Raw genomic sequence first — 25,716 nt, forward strand, 5'->3', positions numbered from 1 at the left:
CCAAGCCGCTTCCTTAAGTTCCATTTTAAGGTTATGAAGCGCAAGTTTATAGGCTGCTCTTGCCCCCCTTATCTCAAACTTATCTCTTGGTACCTTCTTCAGTACTTGCTTCAGGTGTAGATGTGCTTTAGTGCAATCAGAACTGAACCAGCCCTCTGCTCTATCCCTGTCACATTTCTTCCTCTTTCTTACAAGGTGGCTGCTTATTTTGGATGTCATTTCCCCAAATGCTGTTACAACCATTGAAGGATTGGGATTAGCTTCGAGGCATATCATAAAGGGATTAAGGTCGTCTGACACTAGTTCATGCATAAACTTCTCAGAGTTAACTTTGTTCCACTTAATTACGTAGCCGTTAATCCTTGCCAGAGAAACCCCGTGACCTCTACCAGGTCCGGAGCTTGACTATCCCTGGAACCCATATCAAAGGTGGCACTGATCGGGTAATGGTCACTCAGTGCAATTTTGTTCGTTGTTAAATGACCGAATACTATGGTGGTAATTAGTAGAGACCAGCATATAATCAATAAGGGAAACAAGGCCCCGGCCAGTGCATGTAGGTTCAAAATTGACCTGTGGGTCACTCAACTCGTTTGCAAATCCGAGGTTCAGGTCATGCATCATGGTGTTTAGTAAATTACCAAAGGTAGAGTGTTCAAAATGCGTGCAAGGTTCACCCTTTAGGTCAACTATACCACACAACTCTGTCCCATTTTGGGCGCACAAATGACAATTGAAGTCGCCTGTTATTATACAATATGTGTCCGTTTGCTCTGTTCCCAGCCCCTTATTGATAGCTCTGTTAAGTTCTTCTAAAACCGGCTTTTGATCCTCTTTTGGGATGTTATTGTATAAATTGATTAAGAGCAAACTCTGAGACCCTCTCCCCTTAATGTGGAACATCTGAAAGAAATGCTTATATTTGACAGGGCAGCTTGTACTATCCAAGTTCGTTACTGTCAGGTTAGCCAAGTTGGAAAAATAAGTGGAAAGGCCACCAGAACATCTTTCTCTGCCCGTGTTACGGGCCGGGGCAGCGTATGTGCTAAAACCCTCCAAGTGAGTCTCACCCTTATCCCAGGACTCTTGTAAACAGATCACATCGAACTGAGCCACAAAGCTCAGGAAGGTGGGATCCTTAGATTTTTTTCGGAAGACCCGCAATGTTCCAAGATAATAGGGACAAACTGTATCTTTTTAGAGGTGGACTGTTCTTTTCCACTCGTAAACTCCTTCTAAACATGGGCCTATCGGACCTTCCAGAAACTTCCCTGTCATTCTGAATCTCCACTAGTTGAATGGGTTCAGTTTCCCCCTCGCCGGTGGGGCCATCCGCCTTGCTCACTAAAGACCCAAGGGCATCTAGGGATTTATTAGTAGACAATTTGTTAGGTGGGATTGAAGTATCAGTTGGTCTAATAATTGTCTCAGGAGATCGGTCGTTAATAAAGCTTTTAAATGGTTGCGCAAGTTTGTCATCTAAATTTATTGGACCTGCGCCAACCTGCTCAATACACGATGATGGTCAATCAACCATCTCTAGGCAATTGTATCTGTTAGAAGTTGGTATACCACCCCATCCTTCCCTAAACACTATACCTCTCGTGTCATTGCCTGACCAATCCGCCCAATCTCTTCTCCCCTGCCTATTGCCTACTTTTTTCCAACCCTTGTCCCAATTTCCCGCTTGATTCCAAGACCAATCCGAGCCTTCGATGTTGCGGGCTACTGGTGGATAAAAGTCCGATAGGCGTTTGGTGCATATTCCATCCTCCTTGGCCAAGGAGCCCCATGATCAGATGTAATCGACAGCACGGGGATCCTCAAAATTGACTATAATACAGTCACCCAAGGTTCTTTTTAGTTTGTGGCCAGTCCAGGGAACCCTGTGCACCATGTTGATCCTGCTAGCACAGTTTTGTGGCAATGGTCTGTTGATATTCAGCCAATGCTGGACTTTGTTTTTTAAAGACCAGGTGGGTTCCTCAGTATTGTGACTCAGCTCAGGGACCCCCGTCATAATGACTACAAATGGGCTTGCTTCGGGTGGGAGGTTTATTGGAGGAATTGTGGACTGACTCTCCCCACCCTTAGCCCGTTCTCCTATATGACGATTTCTTGAGGGGTGATTGCTTGGGACAACATTTTTAGGGACATCTTTAGTAGGAACATTTATAGGGGCTGGGGTTTTTTGTGGATCAAGAACCTTATTAGTCGAATCTTAAGGAGGCTTTGTTTTTGGGTCTGTTAGTCCGACAGTGGTATTTTTGATACATTGCCCTGACGTGGTGTTGGCAATCTTATTTTTTGTGCCCCCTACAGTGACCACCCCTAGGCCCTTCAAGTTGTTTGGATTTTTCAGGGTTAAAGTCACAGCTGCTAGTTGTTTCTCGATGGTGGCAAAGATCACTTGGATTGGCTGTAATTGGATCTTAATAAATTCTCCAATCCTGGCCAGTAATTGGTTGTTGCCTTTACATATTTTGCAACCTCCACCCATGATTTCAACATCAGTGGTATTATCATTATCGTTGGGGTCCTCAATACTAGAGGTGGGTTTAGTTGTGTCATTTTCAATGTTCCGTTCATTCGGATGGTTATTAAGTCCCATTGACTCTGGTATAGGACTTCCCACTCCCTGGGTGTTAGACAGTGTCTTAGCTGCATTTTTGTGCTTTCTTTTCTTTAATTTCCTCCGCTTTGGGATTGCACCCTCCCTTATCCCCCTTGGTTGTGCCTGTACAGGGTCCACCGGAACCGGGCTCGCAAAGATGTCAGGCGTTGCATCAAGAGTCTGACTCAATTGCGAGTCCAGCAACGATAGGGATGCCGACAGGTTAACCAAATTGGGCATACCATGGATATCTGCTCGTATTTCTGTTACAGGAGCCTTCGCCTGCTGACGGATAAGGGTTTGCACTTGTGCCAAGGGGCCTAACAAGGACCGTTTTGCTTGGGCCAAGTCTTGTGAAACTCGTCGGTCCAGGAGTAATATGCCCTGATCAATAGCTTCATTAGCCCTGGTAATGAATTGGTCAATCGGGCCGGTAATCTGTACCAAACTTTGTGCAGTTTTGCTCCTGCTACCTCTAGTTGACATGATTAACAGTTTTTGTCACCAAAAAACAGTGTTGTACTGTGTAACAGGGAGGGGTGGCCCCCGCCCCCTGTAACCCGGAGTGAGCCCGTAAAATGTGCCCCCCCCTCTTGTGTCCACAGGTGTCTGAGACCACGAGCTGGAATCGAGTGGAAGAGAAGTACAGCTGTGACGAAGAAGAAATGGAACACGGTCCCTTTAACTGGCCCCGAGCAGGTAACGAGGAGGAGGAGACCGCCAGCACCTTAAAAGACGCCCAGCTGCAGGAACAGGTGTGTCTATACACCGGAGGAGCGGTCAGAGGGGAGTGGAGAAGAGGAGCAGCGTGGAGCGGAGGAGAAGCGGAGAGAAGAGGAGCAGCGTGGAGCGGAGGAGAGGCGGAGAGAAGAGGAGCAGCGTGGAGCGGAAGAGAGGAGTGGAACAGAGCATCAGACGGCGGCGTGTCCTGGGATGAGAGCCCGGTAGCTGTGGGGAAGAGGAAGGAGAGCATCGAGGAGTCTACCCTGTCGGAGGCGAGAGCCGGAGCAGAGGTTGGCGTGGCTTCTGAAGAGGGAGCGGCTGCGGATTCGGGAGCCTCACCTGCCGAGAAGGAGAAGCAGGAAAGCCGACGCCGCGGGTTCCTGTCGAGACCAGCGGGAGCTACAGGTCCAGGAGGACAACGGACCCACGCGTCGCCCAGCCACTCCCCTGGAGCGGCGTGGCTAACAGAGGTGCGTGAAAGGGTTGCGGGGTGGATGCGACACCAGAGAAGGGGAGTACCCTAGACCCTTAGCTGTAAACCCCCTGTGCACTTCCCTCACTTTTCCCGTTAAAGAATGGAACACTGAGTGATCCCTCACCCCATTTCCTAAACACTGAAAGTCGTGCCGTGCATTATACTAATCCCTCATCTGTTTCTGTCATCCCCTTCGGTGGAGCCTGGGCCAAGACGGATCCCGACGAGAAAGGAAGGCGGAGCCTGACCCGGCGTAGAGAGGAGGGGGTGATCAGCAAAAGTAGGAAGGAGAGAAGCCGTTCTCCTCGAAGATTGCACACCAGGAAGACCTGTACCGACAGACTGTTTAGCACAATAAAGCCAAGTTTGAACCCTACTAAGACTCGTCTATTGCCTATCCCCGTACAGCCCGTCACATACTGTCACAAAAATAAAAGCACAGATATGCAGAAGGATGGCGCAGACAGAATATATGAATATGAACGTTAGGGAGGTGGCCCAGTTCATTCTTACCCGGTCTTTAACGGGCTTAAACGGGCCCGCCCTTTGCCCGGGCTTAGCCCCGGGCGCTCCCGCGCAGCTGTATGGTGTGCCAACTAAATAGGGCAGGAGGAAGCAGGGAGAGCGTCCCAGGTGTTCAGGGTTAGTCAAGCGGGGACTCCTGGGAAATGGAGTCCCTGCGACACCGCTCACAGCCCTGCTGCTGTCTCAGTTCTCCCCTTGATGGATCTTCATTACACAACACCCTGAGTCTCTGCGCACACCCACTAGGCTTTATCCATGATGCGGGACCCGCGAAGCAGGTCCTGCGAGGTGCTGAGGTGACGAGGGCTGAAAGGCTGAAGGGCGGCAAACAGAAATCCTTTCTTCACGAGGGGTGAAAGGCTGAAGGGCGGCAAGCAGAAGTCCTTTCTTCACACTCCACAAGGTACGGCGTTGAACAAACATGGTCCCGCAGGTCAGTCAGGTGCAGGGGTTTTTACCTGCCAAGGTGGGGGCGGGACAAGCAGGGAGAGTGTCCCAGGTGTTCAGGGTTAGTCAAGCAGGGACTCCTGGGAAATGGAGTCCCTGCGACTCCGCTCACAGCCCTGCTGCTGTCTCAGTTCTCCCTTGATGGATCTTCGGCACACAACGCCCTGAGTCTTTGCGCACACCCGCTGGGCTTTATCCACGATGCGGGACCCGCAAAGTGGGTCCTGCGAGGTGCTGAGGTGACGAGGGCTGAAAGACTGAAGGGCGGCAAACAGAAGTCCTTTCTTCACGAGGGCTGAAAGGCTGAAGGGCGGCAAGCAGAAGTCCTTTCTTCACACTCCACAAGGTACGGCGTTGAACAAACAGGGTGTATGTTTTTATCTATTGACTATCCGGAGAGAGATAGGTCAAGACAATAAGGGAAAAGGTGGGTAGTAGAATAGAAAGCAAGAACTACCCTGCCAGGGTTTAATTAAGTGGTCCCTTCAAGGAGATCCAAGGGATAAGGGGGGGGTGACACAGGTCAACGCTTCAGAGCCAATGAAACATCATACAAATTCAGAGCATTTTGTTGAAAAAATAGAAAAGTTTTTTTATTGATTAAATAACAATTCATGAATGGAATCCATGGAGGAACTTTAAAGCATATATTCAAACACAGGAATTTTTTTTTTAGGGCTTTATAAGTGTCATGATTAAAAATTCAAACAGAAAAAAGTGTTTATTCACGTCCCACGCACTCCCACAGTGATTCGCTAAGCATACATACACATCTCAACTCACTCACTGTAGAAATAATGCAGTCACACACATACAGTCATAGGAAGTCCTAGGGGCCTGCAACACCACAATCAATAGTTGCTAGGGCTAGAAAAACAACATGGAGGCAGACAAAGATGGGGTGCAGTAAATTATTACACTCTACACTAGAGGCCATCCATGTGGATCACACTAACTCGCGTTTCAATGCAAGGCCAGTTTGGGCTGCATCTTCATCAGGGCATGGAAAACCAGGGAGGGGGACATACACACTGTGGATAAAAAAGATGTCTGTTATGTGCGAATCACATAGCTGAATACATATTCAATACATACAATAAAGATAGATTTATGCACATTTTAACAGGCAGAATATGATGTCATAATACATATATATGTTGCACAGGAGTTGATATGATAAACTAATTTGAAGTGTGTATCAAGGCTCCGAAAGCGTTGTCACTCACGGCGTAAGAATTCTTACTATTTCTCCTCAATGGGAGGAACATTCAGGGAAACTAAAGATAAGCCCAGGACCAGCAGAAACAAACCAGGCAGGCAATCAATGTGATACCAGAACATACAATTACTAGGACATCTGGGTATCTGCGATTAGGGGGTAGGGACAATTTTGACAGGAGGTTTCACAGATGTGGCTAGAGATCTGTGGAAGGGGTCTTAATGCCAATGGGGGGACCTCATAGTTCCCATAGTGAGGAATAGTGCCCATAGTGACCTGTCAATGTAGAAAAACAGAGAAAGGATAATCTTACCACTTTTCTCAATAAGAAGCCTTGGCATCATATATACTTCATTTAAATCAGGCAGGGTTCCTGCAGGTGGGTAGTTCTCACAGGTCTATATAGTTATGAGCCGACGTAGCTTCGGGTTTGAAAAGGTCCTATGGGTGACAAAAATTATTATTATTTTTTTAATAAAAATCTAGGGAGGTTAGATGGGGGCTTCCAAGCTATTTAAATCTAGGCATTTTCTGCGTGACAGGCCTCAGTTCCAAAGGGTTCTGGTAAATCTCTAAATCTAACGAGACAAGCGGCCAGACCTAATCGCCTAGTATGCAGATAGGGAAATTTACCTTATGTAGCGCTGGGCAGAGAGCACATCTCTTTCTTATTTCCTTTGGAAACGATGCATCCAAATGGGAGAGACTCTGCAGAAGAGATGATACGAATTTACATTTACCCAAAAAATAATGGAAAAGGTATTGTATCACTTCCCACTATCTCCTACAACTTTGTTGAATCTAATACTGTATTTAAATTGCGAAATTTGCACATATTTCAATCTGGTTGATCTCTAAACCATTAAGTGATCACCCGTATGTTTATATTGCAGAATAATTTACAGCGTTCTAAATGTCGTTCTAGTATTCAAACTACAACACGAATACTGCGTTGGTTGCATTTTGATATGTTTACATTGATATATGAATTTTAATGTATAGCAATCAGTTTGAAGCGTCCAGGTCATGCTATGTGTAAAACCACCAGTGAGACTTGTTCAATACCTAGGTAGATGTGAATAAACACCCTTGGAGATTCTATCTGGCGTCGTGTGGCGTTTTCATGAGAGCGTGAACATTGCTGTTTTTGGAAATATTGGATTACCGGCGTGCTCGGCCGGAGTACAAGCCACCTCCCATGGGGCCATCCACAACCCTAACGGAGCAAAAACTTGGGAATATATATATATATACATATATATATATATATATTCACTGAAAAAACCATAGGTTATAGACCATATATAGTTAGGAATTAGCATTTACAAATTGGTTTTTTAATAGCAAATATCAAAAGCTGTAAAATGTATTCTTCTTTTAAAGGAAAAATATATTTTATATGTATTTAATATAATTTTTTTATGTATATAAATTTTTTGAGGGAACAAATTTATCAACTATCATGCTGAAGAAGAGTGTGGGGGAAAAAAATCAAAGAGGAGGACTAAGAGGAAAGAACAATCAGTTAAAAAATACAATTGCTTTAAAGCATGAAGTGCTTTTCCACACATTTACATTTAAATAACCCATATTAGAACATACAAAATATCTACAGAGGAGACGGTGTACATTGAGTTTTAGACTCTTCATTGGTACCTACATGTTGGTACTTACATCACCCACACAACACAACAGCTCTATTCAGAGCTACCCTACCTCAAAGCACTCTAAAATATTATTTTACTATTTCCCTTGGTTTTCCCCTTGTTACACTTTCCGGAACGCTTTTTTTTACATATATGGGCCTCCTCAGCCACCCTCAGAAAACCTAGGGGGTCAGGATATGTCTCCCGTGCCCCCTTATACCCATCCCAACATTGTTTATCCTCCATCTTGTGACTAAATTCATCCGAAACACAAGATGGCGGACTCCCGTTACGCTACCGGTGCGCTACCCGGTTCGCGTACCGGGTAGCGCTTCCACAGCGAAAAATCGAAAAAAAATGTCTTTTATGTTTTTTGCCCCGCGGGGCCCTTTAATAGCCCCCACATCAATCCTAGGTGGTCAGGAGGGGTCTACCTTGCCCCTTTCATTCATTTCCCCCTTCGTTTATTTCCACCTCTTGTCTCTCGATCCTACTGAGAGACAAGATGGCGGCCGCTCCGGACTGTTTAGAATGTTGAGTGTCACCGGAGAGCCAATCCGCTACTCCTCGCGAAGTTCCGTTACCCGTCTGGTACGCGAACCGGGGCGCTAACCAGGACGCTGTCACAGATATATATATTTTTTTGAAAGTTAATTTCTCAAAATCCACTGGAGCACATATCTTGAGACCTAGCAAAGACACATCGGGCAAACAGTCTCTACAATTTTGCCAAGTTTCATAGAAATCCATTCAGCCGTTCGAGCTAAAAGTGAGTCCAACCGCCCTATGGAAAACTCAATGTTAAAAACACGTTTGGGACCCCCCTTTTTTCTCGGCCCCCGCTTGACGAAACCCCCCAAACTTTCAGGGGACGCTCAGAAACAAAATGTGCCATTTTCTTGAAAATGTCAGCCAATTCCGTCCATCAACGCCAAAGTTATTCAACATAGAATTTTCAGAAATCCCTATTCAAAAAAATCCTAACTATATATACCTACTGGCGACTGCCAGTAGGTAATATATCTATATATATATATATATATATATATATATATATATATATATCTCCTGGCAATGTTGGAGGGGGTGAGAAGTTGGGGATGTGGGAGACGTGGCCGCTGGCCGGAGGAAGAACTCGGAGCATGCAATTTTGACCTCATTACCGGATGACGACAAGAACAGTGCATTCTGGAACTTGGAGGCGCCATTGGTGCAAGGCGCGCCAGAACTAAGACAGGTGTTGGAACATACTCACCTGGGGGGCAGCAGCTCATTAGTTAAGAGAGAGGGCGGGATATTTAAATCGAGCTGTGACGCCCTGCTCTCACACAGACACGCAAGCGGCGCTGACGAGGCGGGATGCCGAAATGCATACGCCGCAAGAACGTTGTGCCTGTTCACCTCTGCAAGAGCGGGTAAATAAAGTCTCCATATCTAATCCTCAAGTGGGTCTCGCTTCTTTCGTTTGGAGAAGGTGTTGGACATGTTAATGCGCGAGTGGTCAGTATCGCGCTGGAGACCCCCACACCACAAGCAGATCTGGTTTTCATTGGTCACCGCCTTGAGTGGATTTCTCGCTTTCCAGGTTACTGGGATTACCGTGGTCCACCTCCAAATGTCGGGAGTGACAGAGGCGATACAGCGGATTTATCTGCTAGATGGGTTAAGCAATTCCTTGCTGGGCCCCCGCGGACATATCTTCTGGCAATGTTGGAGGGGGTGTGAAGTTGGGGATGTGGGAGACGTGGCCGCTGGCCGGAGGAAGAACTCGGAGCATGCAATTTTGACCCCATTACCGGATGACGACAAGAACAGTGCATTCTGGAACTTGGAGGCGCCATTGGTGCAAGGCGCGCCAGAACTAAGACAGGTGTTGGAACATACTCACCTGGGGGGCAGCAGCTCATTAGTTAAGAGAGAGGGTGGGATATTTAAATCGAGCTGTGACGCCCTACTCTCACACAGACACGCAAGCGGCGCTGACGAGGTGGGATGCCGAAATGCATACGCCGCAAGAACGTTGTGCCTGTTCACCTCTGCAAGAGCGGCTAAATAAAGTCTCCATATCTAATCCTCAAGTGGGTCTCGCTTCTTTCGTTTGGAGAAGGTGTTGGACATGTTAATGCGCGAGTGGCCAGTATCGCGCTTGAGACCCCCACACCACAAGCAGATCCGGTTTTCATTGGTCACCGCCTTGAGTGGATTTCTCGCTTTCCAGGTTACTGGGATTACCGTGGTCCACCTCCAAATGTCGGGAGTGACAGAGGCGATACAGCGGATTTATCTGCTAGATGGGTTAAGCTATTCCTTGCTGGGCCCCCGCGGACATATCTCCTGGCAATGTTGGGGGGGGTGTGAAGTTGCGGATGTGGGAGACGTGGCCGCTGGCCGGAGGAAGAACTCGGAGCATGCAATTTTGACCCCATTACCGGATGACGACAAGAACAGTGCATTCTGGAACTTGGAGGCGCCATTGGCGCAAGGCGCGCCAGAACTAAGACAGGGGTTGGAACATACTCACCTGGGGGGCAGCAGCTCATTAGTTAAGAGAGAGGGTGGGATATTTAAATCGAGCTGTGATGCCCTGCTCTCACACAGACACGCAAGCGGCGCTGACGAGGCGGGTTGCCGAAATGCATACGTCGCAAGAACGTTGTGCCTGTTCACCTCTGCAAGAGCGGCTAAATAAAGTCTCCATATCTAATCCTCAAGTGGGTCTTGCTTCTTTCGTTTGGAGAAGGTGTTGGACATGTTAATGCGCAAGTGGCCAGTATCGCGCTGGAGACCCCCACACCACAAGCAGATCTGGTTTTCATTGGTCACCGCCTTGAGTGGATTTCTCGCTTTCCAGGTTACTGGGATTACCATGGTCCACCTCCAAATGTCGGGTGTGACAGAGGCGATACAGCGGATTTATCTGCTAGATGGGTTAAGCAATTCCTTGCTGGGCCCCCGCGGACATATCTCCTGGCAATGTTGGAGGGGGTGTGAAGTTGGGGATGTGGGAGACGTGGCCGCTGGCCGGAGGAAGAACTCGGAGAATGCAATTTTGACCCCATTACCGGATGACGACAAGAACAGTGCATTCTGGAACTTGGAGGCGCCATTGGTGCAAGGCGCGCCAGAACTAAGACAGGTGTTGGAACATACTCACCTGGGGGGCAGCAGCTCATTAGTTAAGAGAGAGGGCGGGATATTTAAATCGAGCTGTGACGCCCTGCTCTCACACAGACACGCAAGCGGCGCTGACGAGGCGGGATGCCGAAATGCATACGCCGCAAGAACGTTGTGCCTGTTCACCTCTGCAAGAGCGGCTAAATAAAGTCTCCATATCTAATCCTCAAGTGGGTCTCGCTTCTTTCGTTTGGAGAAGGTGTTGGACATGTTAATGCGCGAGTGGTCAGTATCGCGCTGGAGACCCCCACACCACAAGCAGATCTGGTTTTCATTGGTCACCGCCTTGAGTGGATTTCTCGCTTTCCAGGTTACTGGGATTACCGTGGTCCACCTCCAAATGTCGGGAGTGACAGAGGCGATACAGCGGATTTATCTGCTAGATGGGTTAAGCAATTCCTTGCTGGGCCCCCGCGGACATATCTTCTGGCAATGTTGGAGGGGGTGTGAAGTTGGGGATGTGGGAGACGTGGCCGCTGGCCGGAGGAAGAACTCGGAGCATGCAATTTTGACCCCATTACCGGATGACGACAAGAACAGTGCATTCTGGAACTTGGAGGCGCCATTGGTGCAAGGCGCGCCAGAACTAAGACAGGTGTTGGAACATACTCACCTGGGGGGCAGCAGCTCATTAGTTAAGAGAGAGGGTGGGATATTTAAATCGAGCTGTGATGCCCTACTCTCACACAGACATGCAAGCGGCGCTGACGAGGTGGGATGCCGAAATGCATACGCCGCAAGAACGTTGTGCCTGTTCACCTCTGCCACAAGCGGGTAAATAAAGTCTCTATATCTAATCCTCAAGTGGGTCTCGCTTCTTTCGTTTGGAGAAGGTGTTGGACATGTTAATGCGCGAGTGGCCAGTATCGCGCTTGAGACCCCCACACCACAAGCAGATCCGGTTTTCATTGGTCACCGCCTTGAGTGGATTTCTCGCTTTCCAGGTTACTGGGATTACCGTGGTCCACCTCCAAATGTCGGGAGTGACAGAGGCGATACAGCGGATTTATCTGCTAGATGGGTTAAGCTATTCCTTGCTGGGCCCCCGCGGACATATCTCCTGGCAATGTTGGAGGGGGTGTGAAGTTGCGGATGTGGGAGACGTGGCCGCTGGCCGGAGGAAGAACTCGGAGCATGCAATTTTGACCCCATTACCGGATGACAACAAGAACAGTGCATTCTGGAACTTGGAGGCGCCATTGGCGCAAGGCGCGCCAGAACTAAGACAGGGGTTGGAACATACTCACCTGGGGGGCAGCAGCTCATTAGTTAAGAGAGAGGGTGGGATATTTAAATCGAGCTGTGATGCCCTGCTCTCACACAGACACGCAAGCGGCGCTGACGAGGCGGGTTGCCGAAATGCATACGCCGCAAGAACGTTGTGCCTGTTCACCTCTGCAAGAGCGGCTAAATAAAGTCTCCATATCTAATCCTCAAGTGGGTCTTGCTTCTTTCGTTTGGAGAAGGTGTTGGACATGTTAATGCGCGAGTGGCCAGTATCGCGCTGGAGACCCCCACACCACAAGCAGATCTGGTTTTCATTGGTCACCGCCTTGAGTGGATTTCTCGCTTTCCAGGTTACTGGGATTACCATGGTCCACCTCCAAATGTCGGGAGTGACAGAGGCGATACAGCGGATTTATCTGCTAGATGGGTTAAGCAATTCCTTGCTGGGCCCCCGCGGACATATCTCCTGGCAATGTTGGAGGGGGTGTGAAGTTGGGGATGTGGGAGACGTGGCCGCTGGCCGGAGGAAGAACTCGGAGAATGCAATTTTGACCCCATTACCGGATGACGACAAGAACAGTGCATTCTGGAACTTGGAGGCGCCATTGGTGCAAGGCGCGCCAGAACTAAGACAGGTGTTGGAACATACTCACCTGGGGGGCAGCAGCTCATTAGTTAAGAGAGAGGGCGGGATATTTAAATCGAGCTGTGATGCCCTGCTCTCACACAGACACGCAAGCGGCGCAGACGAGGCGGGATGCCGAAATGCATACGCCGCAAGAACGTTGTGCCTGTTCACCTCTGCAAGAGCGGCTAAATAAAGTCTCTATATCTAATCCTCAAGTGGGTCTCGCTTCTTTCGTTTGGAGAAGGTGTTGGGCATATATATATATATATATATATATATATCCGCACTGCACTTTTCACTGCGACAGTCTCCAATAACTGACCCCACACAGGAAAGAACACGGAAGACCCAGAGTGCAGGTGAGTTTCTTTTATTCATCAGCACACCACGGCAGCATAGCGTTTCGGCCTGCACAGAGGCCTTGGTCACATGGCGCACTGAGAGAGGTGCAAGAAATTTAAAGGGCACATTCACCAATGATGGGAGCATTTGATTGGTTATTTTGTATGCAGTGGGAGTGTTTCAAACTGCGACGGAAAATGTATTTGCAATTGCAATTTTTAGGGCGGGGAATCTTTTGTCAGAAACAGATGAGCCCTAGAACCTTAATCACTGTATAAATACATTTGTGAATTCCGGCCATTGTGAAAATTTAGAAAAATTATTGTTTGGGGTAATCAGTGGGCAACCGAGGTATATACAACAAGCTATACATAATTACATGTATTTACATAAAGTGCAAAAGGCAAATGTCTATCAGATGTCATTATGATAGGGTCATTAGAAGGCTGTCAGCATAAATGCTAAAAATGCACCCATTCAATGCACAATATAACAGTTGTACCTCATATTTAAAATATATACAACACATTTAATATATATACATCTATATACACCATAGATTTTATACCCCTACCCCAACATACTACTAAAATGCCATGTAATAATAGTCATCACGGCCGGCTATGCAGGGCACTATTTTATATACCTTCTGACATCTCCCCCTACTCTTCCGAGAAATATCTATCTACAACACCAATCACCCATCATTAATGTGCATGCTACGGAAAAAGTGCAAAATAAAATAAGTGAATACATATTTTTTTCAAATTACGTTAAAAACTTCAGTGACAATTTGCTTTCTGAGGAATATAGCAACCATAAAACTACTTAAGATGACCTAGTGTGTTAATTCATATATAGTCATCTTTCTAGTTTCAAAATTGGCCAACACTATCTTCAAAATTACAGGTGACTGCACGAACAGAAACTGGAAATGCCCATTCGCTATCTGAACGGAGACGGGGTAAGACTACTGCAAGAGGTTTATTTAAATTTGTAAGATTTACAAACAAGTGTAGAAGTCCTCCGTGGAGTTGAGGCCATTGGGGCTCTTGCTATCCATCTCCAGGATGTATCTGGTCTCAAGTGCCCTCAAGATCCCATCCCGGTTACCTCCTCTCCTTAATGGGCCTACCGAGTCAATAGCATAATATTTAAGGAGACTACTGTTGTTACCATGGAACTCCTTAAAATGCCGTGCAACCGGGTAGGTGGTGTCATTGGTATTGATGGCTCTAATGTGCTGGAGAACCCTTTTGTGGACCTGCAATTTGGTGCTACCAATATATTGCAGGCCACATGGGCACTCCAGCACATACACCACGTACTCTGATTTGCACGTTAGTTGCTTGTTGATCTTACGGGGTACTAACGAAAATGCTGTGAGGAACTCAGTTTTATTGAGCCCCTGCGAGCAAGCTTTACAGCTTGAGCACTTCCTAAACCCTCGACTGGCAGCTAGCCAGTTTTTGGGTGGTATTACCTCAGGGCTAGACTTAACTAGCGCATCCTGCAAAGAGAACGCCTTCCTGTAAGCAATAGCTGGTTTATTAGGCATGTGCTCGCCAATAACTGGATCTAATTTGATAAGATTCCAGTATTGGTTGATAATCTTTCTAAGCGCCCCGTGCTGACTATTGTAGGTCCAGATAAGCCTAATAGGGGGCTCTGTGTTGGCTACCGTGTTTTTCTGCACTTTCCTGTGGGTCAGTGCTTGAGTGCGCGACAAGGCATTGGCTTTTATGATGGCTGTATCTATTAGCTGCTCGCTGTACCCGCGTGCAAGAAATCTTTCTTTGCTAGCAGCCTGTGCGCTTTTGCAGTGGGAGTCCGTGCTACACACCCTACGGATTCTAAGCATCTCCCCGTAGGGGATGCTTCTGATCAGATGTGGGGGGTGATGACTTCCCGCATGCAAGATGGTATTGCCCGATGTGGGCTTCCTGTACAGCTTAGTTTCAAGCCTGCCCTGGCTGACCTCTAATGTAACATCAAGAAAGTGTGCCAACTGCTGGCTGATGTGAGACGTGAAAGACAAATTAAATGAGTTGGAATTGAAGGTTTCAGTGAAATTGACTGCCTCTTCACGTGTTCCACGCCAAACCATGAGGATATCATCGATATACCTGTACCATCTGATGATATGATGGGTACAGGTGTCATGGTGAATGCCTCTGAGGACCTGTCTCTCCCAGTACCCCATGTGGAGACAGGCGTAACTGGGAGAGAAACAGGCCCCCATGGCAACACCCCTGACTTGTTGGTAATATCGATGAAGGAACATGAAGTAGTTGTGGTGCAGACAGAAACTGATCATAGTTAGCAACATTCTATTGTGCTCAACCAACTCTATGGGTCGTCTGCCCAGAAAGAACTCCACAGCTCTAAGCCCATCTGCATGCACTATACTCGTGTATAACGATGACACATCTAGTGTAATCAACCAATAATCATTGTTCCACTCAAACCCCTCCAATTTCCTCAACAGATCACTCGAATCCTGGATATATGATTCAAGTGATAGAACATGCTCTTGGAGGAACAAATCAATGTAAATGGTGGCCTTTTCCAACAACCCCCCGCACGCCGATATGATGGGTCTACCTGGCGGCTTTGTTGCGTCCTTGTGCACCTTCGGAATTAGGTACAATACTGGGGTTACAGGGTGGTCATTTTTTAGACACTTCAGCTCATCCATACTGAGCAGTCCGCTGGAACGCCATCCCATTAGGAGAGAGTGAAAGTCTGATTGTGCCTTCTTTAGTGCAGTAAAATCACAATGTCTGTAGCAGCTCGGATCATTGAGCTGCAGGTAAGCTTCCTCCATATATTGAGTTCTGGGCAAAAGCACAATATTGCCACCTTTGTCAGATTGTCTGACAATTATATTTCCATCTGCATTCATTTTGGTGATCAATTTCCGATACTCATTGTTATCATGATGTTTACGATAATTAGCTTTCAACGTTTTCACATACAATGCCTTGATCTGTTTGACGGCAGCATCCTGGAATATGTCGATGTTATCATAGGGGGTTATGGGAGTGAACGTGGACCGTGGCTTCAGATCACTAAGGCCACCAGTATGAAAGTTCCCCTCATTCTGCGTGCTTTGTGTATTTGGAGCCTCTGCACGCAAGCCCGCCAAGTCCTGCATCAACGGGATGTCATGAACTGCCAGGCCTCGAGTGGTAGATTCCAAACCTGGCCTTTTAGCAGTCCCCCGTGACTTACTGTTGGCAAAATGTTTCTTAAGTCTCAACTTACGCGTAAATTTAAAAAGATCTATTCTAGTATCCGCATAGTTGAGACTACTTGGAGGGCAATATGATAATCCCTTGGACAGGATGCTGATTTCAACATCAGAGAAAGTAGTGTTGGTCAAATTGATGACGGATAGACCATTGTCCAATGTTTGGTGGCTGCTACTTGGTGCTGTGCTGATTACTTCTTTTTGGTGGCGTTCCAACGCTTGTAATTTCGTTTTTTGGGTTTTTCGTTTGGCGCTGCATTTTCTGCGCTCTCGTCGTTTTTCGTTGGGGCTTTGTCTGGCACTGGAATGCGTGGGCGCAATGTCTCGCGCCTGTCCTGCCTGACACACTCCAGTTCTTCCTCCGGAGTCAGCCGTGTAAACCCCAAGCGCTCCGAGTATCTACCAGCTTCAGCTTCAGACCCGCTATCAATGGTTGAGCTTAGGTCTGTGAGGCTTGAGCCCCCCGGAGAGGCGGACCGTGCTTGGGTGGTACTGTGAGCTTTATTCTGCGCTGTGCGCGAGTTCTTTAGTTTTGAGGCTTTAATGGCATCAAACTTCCGCGCAAACGTGAAGATTCTCCCTTCACTGTAATCTGTTTTGTCGCGCTGAAATTTGAACGTTTTGCGCTTTCTGATAATGTCTTCTTCTTTTTGCACACGTTGTTCCATCGTCTCACGATATTTTTTGCACTCCACCACAGTGCTGTTATCCTCCTCGCATAGGCTTGATATTTCTGCCTCTAACTCATCAATCTCCGCCTGTAGCTTCAGCCTGTCACTCTCCGCATAGCGCACCAGCATGGTAACTAAGCGGCGCGATGAATCCAAGCTCCACTCCGCCCAGTCCTTCAACATTGCTGGGTCCATATATTCATAACTAGGGGCTAGCATAACCCTGAGCCCACGTGGTATGCGGTTAACTTCTAGGTAGCGGCTTAATGAGCGATGTTCCCACCATTTGGACTGCTCTCTTTTCAAGAGCTTTTCCAATAACTTAAATTTATCACGAAGGTTGGAACCTCCCGCAGCATTGGCACCAGTATCCTCAGGAACAGTCACAGACGGCCCCCCAGCCGGGGAGTCGTCAAACGCTTGCAAAGCAGCAACCTCTCTTGCCTTGCGTGCGCCGGCCGCCATGGTGTTTGCTGTATTTAAAACTAATGTCGCACTCACTTTCAACGGGGAAGCTGCAGTAATCGCGGCTCGTCCTCCGCTGTTGCACAACTCCTCCATATATATATATATGTATATAAATACCAGAAGGCTTTGAAGCCCCATTGGGGGCGGGACTACTACTCATTTAAACAGAGGTTTTGTGAAATCTGTGCTGCGAGACTTTGGCTGTGCCTGTGACCAAGGGCGTTGTCCGCCCGAAACGCGTAAGGCTGCATTATTTGTTTTTGGCTTCGAAATTTGCACACTCTATGCACCTTCATTAAAGGAAGAAACTATATCTTCCTGAGTGGCTCTTTCCGTAGGGGCAACTCTCTTTGTGTTTGGAATAAATGACGGCCCGCCTGGTCGTGGAAAGTGCCCTCTGCATGTGTGCGGATCCTGGTGACAATGAAAGACGTGTCATCGCAAGGACTGGTGGATTTCCAATGAAGGCTGTGATATGTGCAGGAAGATGTGCAAATCTCCGGAGCTCAGCCCACTGTGGATGTTAATTTTGTGCCATATCTGTGAGCTACACGGAAACCCACATGGGTAATACTAACAGAACTCCAAATACCAGAAGGCTTTGAAGCCCCATTGGGGGCGGGACTGCTACTCATTTAAACAGAGGTTTTGTGAAATCTGTGCTGCGAGACTTTGGCTGTGCCTGTGACCAAGGGCGTTGTCCGCCCGAAACGCGTAAGGCTGCATTATTTGTTTTTGGTTTCGAAATGTGCACACTCTCTGCACCTTCATTAAAGGAAGAAACTATATCTGCCTGTGTGGCTCTTTCCGTAGGGGCAACTCACTTTGTGTTTGGCGCTTTATTTTGTTTACACGGGAGTGCACGAGGAAACAACTTCTCTAACCGAGAAAACTGGAATTGATTTGCTCGCAGCGGTCCTGCTGCGCCTCGCGTGCACCGCCTGAGAGCACCCGGGAGCCTCCGACTTGGGCCAATTCTGAATGTATATTATATATATATATATATATATATATATATATATATATATATATATATATATATATATATATATATATATATGAAAGTCAGCGCTCTGTCTCCATAGGGTAAGGGGTCCCCCACACTCCATAGAACGACGCAGACACGGTCCAAGTTCGTGCAAAGTATTTAATTAGTGTAAGCACATCGCATGACGTTTCGGCTCCGAGCCTTGTTCACATGACAGTGTCGAACATAATGAGCCGTTCTTTTAAAGGGACAGCTTCAGTTGTAAAGAGTGGGTCACATGCTTGTATTAAAAATGGACATAGAAGAAATACTTGTAGTTTTTGGATAGTTATCCAAACAGGCTGAGTTAATGTTATCTAAGGAATATTATTTTAAAACGATTTCTTTCACATAATATCATATGAATCAATGGTTAAATACCACGTCATTTAAAATGTGTATACTGTATGAGTTTGCTGATAATTGTCAAATACAAAACACTTCTATTCGTTGTTCAATCGCCCTTTTAAGGAAAAACATTTACATATTTACATGACCTTTAAATATTATATCCAATGTAAAGTGCTTCCGCTAAAGTGCATATGTAACTCGTTCAAAGTCTTGCTGTTGTGCAAAAAAATGCCACTATGATTACATTTTAATAACATCTATCATAGCAAAATGTGCAAAATATCGCAGGAACGCTATCCCATGTAAACAAATAACTACCTTATAGGCGAGGTTTCCCTCAAGGACGTTAGTGCAATTGCAAATCATCATTTATGCAAATTCAATATCATCTCCATGTATTTTTACATTTCCTAATCAGTTACTCAAAATTAGTAATTAGCCTTCATTGTCAACCTAGTCCATAATAAAGTGAAATAGTGCAAATAATATTAAAACTAGTCAGTATATATGAAATCAGCTTCCAAGGAATAAGGACCTTTATGCTAGATTGATATTGACTTATAAACAAACACATGAATATCCTATTTCTTTTTCTAACCAGATAGCAGTTGCTACTTGGTTCTACAGACTTTAAATCAATTCAAATGAAGTGAACTATCATCCATTTAAACATATAAGGTCATCTTGTATCCCAGCCGGGATCTACCTATGTTTTTAATAGGATGTTGTAATTTATTTATCAGGTCCATGTATCATGTAATCAGTTAATTTTGATTAATCTACCTTAAACCAAAATGAATTAAAGTAAACATGTGTACATATCCTCAGTGATGTTTAATCCTGTTGGAGCCTTGGTGTTAAATGAGAGAATATATTTTGTTTCAAGTTTCCTCAACTTTGATTCTCTGTCACCACCCCGTCTATTGGTGTTAACACTGTCTATCACAAAGTATGTTAGTGATTTGTTAATACTTTGGTGTACTTCACGATAGTGGCGGGCTACTGGGTAGGTGTTATCCCCATTGGATATTGCTCTTAGATGTTGTAGGATTCGTTGGTGTACCGGGAGTTTAGTACTACCAACATACTTCAATGAACAAGGGCATTGCAAGATGTACACCGCATGATCGGTTTTACAAGTCAATACCTGCGATATAGGATGTTCAATATCGCTGAATCCGTCTTTGTATGTTTTGGTATTGACCCCATGGGTGCATGCTTTGCATGTCTTGCATTTATAAAATCCTTTGTTTGATTGTCACCAATTGCTCTTTTTGACAGGTTCGGGGTTGGTATCCACTATTTGGTCTCTAAGGCATGGAGCCCTGCTGTAAGTTAGGGATACCCTAGTCGGCAATTCCTTGCCTATGATAGGGTCTTTAATTACCAAAGGCCAATATTTATTAACAATCTTGTAGATGTGTCTTGATTGTCTACTGAAACCTGTTATGATCCTGAAATCACGCTTGTCTTCATTTGCTCCATCCTCTCTATCTTGGAGATTACCCTCTAGTAATTCATCCCTAGATATTATATTTGATTTAGCAATGGCTTTGTCAATTATCTCGGTTGAGTATCCCCTGTCGAGAAATCTTTTCTTGCTCTCACTTTGGGCTTTTTTCAAATTCAACAGGATCACTGCATCCTCTTTTCATTCTTAGCATTTCCCCATAGGGGATGCTAGCTATGAGGTGCCTGGGGTGGGCACTAGCAGCGTGTAAACTGCTGTTCCCTGCCGTTTTCTTACGATATATCTTGGTGTGTAATTCGTCATTTTTCACATACACCTCAGTGTCCAAAAAGGTTACAGTGTTTTGACTGAGGGTGGCAGTAAATCTAAGATTTAATTCATTTTCATTGATGTTGGTAATGAATTTTTGTGCAGAATCCTTACTGCCCCTCCAAATAATAAACAAATCATCAATGAAACGAAACCAAACGATAATATTGTTCTCCATTTCCTCAAGGTATGTGGTTCTGAGGACCAGCTCCTCCCAAGCTCCCATGTGCAAACATGCGAAACTTGGGGAGAAGCTGGCCCCCATTGCCACACCCTGAATCTGACGATAAATCAAATTGTTGAACATAAAGATATTGTTTGATAAACAGAAATTCAACATATCCAACAACATAACATTATAGGCATTACACTCCTCAGTTCTTCTAGATAGAAAGTGTTTCACCGCTTCCAGTCCCTGTATATGTGCAATGCTGGTATACAGCGATGTCACATCCAAAGCCATGAGCCAATCACCTTGTTTCCAATCAATTTCTTTCAACTTTACCAAAAAATCACTGGTGTCACGTATATATGATTTTAATTTCTGTACATAGCCCTGCAAAAAATAGTCTATGTAGATTGAAGTTAGTTCCAACAGACTACCTCTGGCAGAGATGATTGGCCTGCTAGCGGGTTTTAAAGGGTCTTTATGTATTTTGGGGATGAAATACATGATTGGTAGAACCGGATTGTTCACTTTTAGATATTTGTATTCCTCCCCACTGATCAAATTGGCAGATTTCCAACCAGATAGTTTTTTATTGGTATTCCACTTTGATTGAAGTTGATGTTTGAACCTGGATGCGTTCATAACATTCTCTGTCGTTGATCTGAGAATAAGCCTCCTTATCATAATCCATTTTCGTCATCAGCACTATATTGCCCCCCTTGTCACTTCCCCTAACAATGATATTTTTATCCTTAGTTAGGCGGGCAATCAGTGCTTTATATCCTTGTGTTAGTCTGTTGTATTTCCATTTAGGCATATTAGTTTTGAGGTCCTTCAAGTCACTCACCACATTCTCATGGAATATATCGATGGAGTCTCTGGGGAGAACTGGGGTAAATGTTGATGGGGGTTTAAAGGGTGTGGTTGTCATTGTCCTGTTTCCGTTATCATCCACATCTCCCTTTTGATTTATATCCTTTACATTGTCCTCATACCCAACTCCCTCTGTTTCCCATAACTCCATTATGGTTCGAGTTCCTTGGCTCAACGTCTCTCCATGTTCCTCACTAATAGTAGTAGTAGTAGTTGTTATTTTCTCTTTCTGTTTGGTTTTGGCAGCAAAGAATTTGCGTAATTTTAATTTTCTTACTGCCTTATATATGTCACATCTTGTCGCTGGGTAATTGAAATTACATTGGGGTGCAAACGACAGACCTAGTTGCAGAATTTTTTCCTCCTCCGATGTTAGTATTAAGGGAGTTAAGTTTACAATTGTTTTACTTTTATCTGCAACTGATTAGACTAATTCCCCGTTTTTTTACCCTGGCCCCTGCCTTTCTTTCTCCTTTGATAGCCTCTTCTTGCTGGCCCGGGCCCTCTGGCGCCTCCTGAAGTTTGCTCGCTGTTTATATGTTTTTGCTGCGTGCATGCCCTCGGTGTTTGCAGTCTTTGTTGGCATAAAAAAACCATTTCCTGTCCCGGTGATGGTTTAACTCAGCCAGCTGCCTGTGCTTGATTAAAGCGCTCCGTTTCAGACCCTGAATCCAGGTCCGAACTGAAAGTCGAGTTTGTCGTATCAATTTGCTCCCTTGTCTGTGTGTTAGGCTTTCGCTTAGGTTGGGACTGAGCCTTGTTACCTCCCCCGCGCAGAGAGTCGTATTTCCTGGCAAATGTAAATATCTGTCCAAGTTCATAGTCATTACGATCTCTCTGAAACTTGTAAGTTTTCCTTTCAATAATTTGAGCTTCTTCCTTCTTTAAACGTGTTTGCATTGCTTTTAAAAGCTGTTCTTTCTCCTCACTATCGCCAAAGCCTGCTAGCTGCTCATTAATGCTTTCAATTTCAACCAACAATTTGGCGCGATCAATATCCGCATATTTAATTAAGATTAGGACCTGACGTCGAGAGGCATCTAAATTACATTCTGCCCACTCCTTCATAAGTTCAGGGTTGGGGTCATCATATGTGGGGGTTGTTAAAATGCGCAAACCACGAGTAATTCGGTTTACTTCCACATACCTCTGCAATGATCTTGACTCCCACCACTTTGATTGTTCACTTCGAGATTTCTTCTCCAATGTCTTGATTAAGTCCCGTAGAACATTGTATATATAACATTTCTATGGCAAAATGAAACCCTTCATTTTGTTCCTTTGCAAATTAAATGTTTTAAGTGTTAACACTTTATTCCAATCAAGATGACTTCAGGTGTGCCATACTTTTGTCATAAGTAAGACTGTTAGCGCTCTAGTTGTTCTTTAGAACACTCTGGGACATTCTGTCACTGGGCTATAGTTGGGCTACATCTGGCTGATATTTGGGCTACATTTGTTTTTTTTTTGTCTCTGGTGGCCATCTTTGGGCTACATTGGGCTACATTGGGCTACATTGGGCTACATTTGGGCTCTAACATATATATAGCCCAATGTAGCCCAATATATATTTTTCAAAGTGAATTTTCGTAAAAACCACTGGAGCATATATCTTGAGACATAGCAAAGGCACATCGGGCTACCAGTCCCTACAATTTTGCCAAGTTTTGTGGAAATCCATTCAGCCGTTCGAGTTAAAAGCGAGTCCAACCGCCCTATGGAAAACTCAATGTTAAAAACATGTTTTGGGACCCCCCTTTTTTCTTGGCCCCCGCTTGACGAAACCCCCCCAAACTTACAGGGGATGCTCAGAAACAAAATGTGCCATTTTCCTGAAAATTTCAGCCAATTCCGTCCATCAACGCCAAAGTTATTCAACATAGAATTTTCAGAAATCCCTATTCAAAAAAATCCTAACTATATATACCTACTGGCGACCGTCAGTAGGTAATATATGTATATTAGGACCTGAAGGGCGCAGCATTCCAGTGCGTGAGGAGCCAGCTTTTCAAAGCATCACCTACTAAGGATTACACATGCCCTAAATAATTCAGCACATTAAAACTTACTAAAGGAAAAGGACATTATCGCACCGATGACTACATGCCCCACAATTCACGAGGGATGGAGCGCAGAGGCACGCCCATTGGGGGTCATGGAAATTAAAAATAAAAGAAGTCAGTAAATGGGTAAATGCGAGTGTTTAATGTGATGAATGGCAGCCCATGAAGAAGAGGCTTTCTGCCTTGAAACGCGTTAGGGAATGTGATAAAAATGAACGTTTTTGAAAGGCTGACTGCACAACAGATATTATTGAATATACAAAGCCTCTGACACCATGGATCACAAAGGTTATTTTTTGTTCAAGTCCTATTTATTGACAATGAACGCTATTATATTAGCACATTAATTTTGGATCCAAAAATAATGTGCTAATATAATAGCGTTCATTGTCAATAAATAGGACTTGAACAAAAAATAACCTTTGTGATCCATGGTGTCAGAGGCTTTGTATATTCAATAATATCTATTCCGATTCCTGCCTCTGATTACCTAAACAGAATCAATCCCCTGTGATTTTTGCTAGACTGCACAACAGAGCCAGATGGCGGAGTGCTGCTGTGTGACCTCTCAAGTGCTGAGGGCAAACTTGCATGAAAATATATATATATATATATATATATATATATATATATATATATATATATATATATATATATATATATATATATATACATATACATATATATATATATATATATATATATATATATATATATATATATATATATATATATACATATATACATATATATATATATATATATATATATATATATATATATCCAAAAGTACAAGTTTGCTCATTCAGAGAAGCCACGAGGTGAGTGAAGCATTTCCACATTTATTTAAAAGGCAGCTGCATACAGGCGAACATAGGAAAACAAACCACCAAAGTTTTCTGCGCCAGACCGGTTTCGGGATAGTCACCCTTTCTCAATGGCGTTCTGTCTGTAAATGCCGTTATTTCTTCGTGCACTGAATTTCAAAGAACCTGCCTTGGTGGGCGTGGCTGTATGAGCAGCCTCCTGGGTCTTGTAGTGCCACGATGTTGTTCTCTAGTGAGTCCGTATTTACAGCAGAAAAATAAAATAAAAATGAAGCCCATGTGGGTTGGGTATTGTGTCTAGTTAGAATGCCTGATGTCCTTATCAGCTGTCTTGGGGCACCCACCTCCCTGAAGTAATGACACCTTGTGGCATCATCACAGGTCCGCAGCGCGGCAGGCTTCTCACACGACCGAGCACTGCCGTTTTAAATCCAAAAGTACAAGTTTGCTCATTCAGAGAAGCCACGAGGTGAGTGAAGCATTTCCACATTTATTTAAAGGCAGCTGCATACAGGCGAACATAGGAAAACAAACCACCAAAGTTTTCTGCGCCAGACCGGTTTCGGGATAGTCACCCTTTCTCAATGGCGTTCTGTCTGTAAATGCCGTTATTTCTTCGTGCACTGAATTTCAAAGAACCTGCCTTGGTGGGCGTGGCTGTATGAGCAGCCTCCTGGGTCTTGTAGTGCCACGATGTTGTTCTCTAGTGAGTCCGTATTTACAGCAGAAAAATAAAATAAAAATGAAGCCCATGTGGGTTGGGTATTGTGTCTTGTTAGAACGCCTGATGTCCTTATCAGCTGTCTTGGGGCACCCACCTCCCTGAAGTAATGACACCTTGTGGCATCATCACAGGTCCGCAGCGCGGCAGGCTTCTCACACGACCGAGCACAGCCGTTTTAAATCCAAAAGTACAAGTTTGCTCATTCAGAGAAGCCACGAGGTGAGTGAAGCATTTCCACATTTATTTAAAGGCAGCTGCATACAGGCGAACATAGGAAAACAAACCACCAAAGTTTTCTGCGCCAGACCGGTTTCGGGATAGTCACCCTTTCTCAATGGCGTTCTGTCTGTAAATGCCGTTATTTCTTCGTGCACTGAATTTCAAAGAACCTGCCTTGGTGGGCGTGGCTGTATGAGCAGCCTCCTGGGTCTTGTAGTGCCACGATGTTGTTCTCTAGTGAGTCCGTATTTACAGCAGAAAAATAAAATAA

The sequence above is a fragment of the Lissotriton vulgaris genome, chromosome 3_1 (genome assembly GCF_964263255.1).
Source record: "Lissotriton vulgaris chromosome 3_1, aLisVul1.2, whole genome shotgun sequence".
NCBI classification, from domain to species: Eukaryota; Metazoa; Chordata; class Amphibia; order Caudata; family Salamandridae; genus Lissotriton; species Lissotriton vulgaris.